This window comes from Colobus angolensis, unplaced genomic scaffold (assembly GCF_000951035.1).
Source record: "Colobus angolensis palliatus isolate OR3802 unplaced genomic scaffold, Cang.pa_1.0 Scaffold40, whole genome shotgun sequence".
Classification (NCBI taxonomy): domain Eukaryota; kingdom Metazoa; phylum Chordata; class Mammalia; order Primates; family Cercopithecidae; genus Colobus; species Colobus angolensis.
Window position 1 is genome coordinate 3,879,324 of NW_012117377.1, and position 2,073 is coordinate 3,881,396.

The following is a 2,073-nucleotide window of genomic DNA, read 5'->3' on the forward strand; positions in this document are numbered from 1 at the left end:
AAAAAAAAAAAAAAAGTAAACCAGAAGCTGCGCGCGGTGCCTCACACCTGTAATCCCTACACTTTGGGAGGCTGAGGCGGGTGGATCACCTAAGGTCAGGAGTTGGAGTTCAGCCTGGCCAACATGATGAAACTCCATCCATTTCTACTAAAAATACAAAAAATTAGCTGGGTGTGGTGGTAGGTGCCTGTAATCCCAGGCACTTAGGAGGCTGAGGCAAGAGAATTGCTTGAACCCAGGAGGTGGAGGTTGCAGTGAGCTGACATCATGCCACTGCACTCCAACCTGGGCAACAAGAGCAAAATTCCATCTCAAAAAATAAAAATATGTTAAAAAAAAAATAGAAAGGTAAACCAGATAGAGGGCCAGGCAGGGTGGCTCATGCCTGTAATCCCAGCACTTTGGGCTGTGGAGGCAGGAGGATCACATGAGGCCAGGAGTTCAAAACTAGCCTGGCCAACATGGTGAAACCCCCTCTCTACTATAATAAAAATACAAAAATTAGCCGGGCATAGTGGTGTGCTTCTGTAATTCCAGCTACTCAGGAGGCTGAGACAGGAGAATCACTTGAATCTGGGAGGTTGAGGTTGCAGTGAGCTGAGATTGCACCACTGCACTCCAGCCTGGGCAACAGAGCAAGACCCTGTCTCAAAAGAAAAATATTTAAAACAAAAGAAAATCTCTTTACATTTGTGCAAAAGCTCTATACTCTGAGATTTGACTTCTCTTAAAGAAGGGATTTGGAGTTTACCAAATACCCAATAATAATGTAATTAGTCCTGAAAAAAAAAAAGTTGCGAGGGTGGGGGGCGGTGCAGGCCAGGCGCAGTGGCTCACACCTGTAATCCAAGCACTTTGGGAAGCCAAGGCAGGTGGATCACAAGGTCAGGGGTTCAAGACCAGCCTGGCCAAGATGGTGAAACCCCCATCTCTACTAAAAATACAAAAAATTAGCTAGGCGTGGTGGCAGGTGCCTGTAATCCCAGCTACTCGGAAGGCTGAGGCAGAGAATGGCTTGAACCCAGGAGGTGGAGGTTGCACTGAGCTGAGATCATGCCACTGCACTCCAGCCTGAATGACAGAGTGAGACTCAGTCTCAAAAAAAAAAAAAAGGAAGGGCAGCTCTGCCCTCTTCTACTTCACTACACCCACACCCCTCCAGTCTGGGAGCCACACCCTTGCCCCACCCCACATTTGCATGGGTAATTTATTTAGGTTCCAACCCGAAAGCCACTTTTTCTGAAAGATCTTCAGAACTGGCTCAGAAAATCTGAGCATGTTATCACCAACAACATTGTTCTTAGTCGTTACTTTGCTCTCTTATTTGTTCTGCTTTCATGATCTACATTATCTGTTTTATGTTTGTTGTCTGAAGGAGCTTTGATCCCAAGTCTTGGTCTATGAGTTATGATATCTGCATTGTGTCTTGGTTTCTTCACCTGTGTTTTTTTATTTTAGCAAACTCCTTGTTATCTGCATATAAACAAGAATCTGTTTGGAAAAATAGATGTGAAGAAGTCAAGAAAAATATGTTTACTATCTTTTGTTTTTGTTTTTGTTGTGAGACAGAGTCTCTCTCTGTCACCCAGGCTAGAGTGCAGTGATGTGATCCTGGCTCACTGCATCCTCCATCTCCTAGGTTCAAGCAATTATCCTGCCTCAGTCTCCCAAGTCGCTGGGATTACAGGCATGAGCCATTGTGCCTGACTAATTTTTGTATTTTTAGTAGAGATGAGGTTTCACCATGTTGGCCAGGCTGGTCTTGAACTCCTGGCATCAAGTGATCTGCCCACCTCAGTCTCCCTAAGTGCTGAGATTACAGGCGTGAGCCACCACGCCCAGCCTGTTTACTGTGTTATAATGATTATTTGCTGTTTATCTAAAATTTAAATAAGGACCCAAAAGTTAGGTGTATATTTTCATTTGTTTTTTGTTTATTCGTTTTTGTTTTTGTTTTGTTTCGTTGGAGTCTGGCTCTGTCGCCCAGGCTGGAGTGCAGTGGCCGGATCTCGGCTCACTGCAAGCTCCGCCTCCCGGGTTTAGGCCATTCTCCTGCCTTAGCCTCCCGAGTAG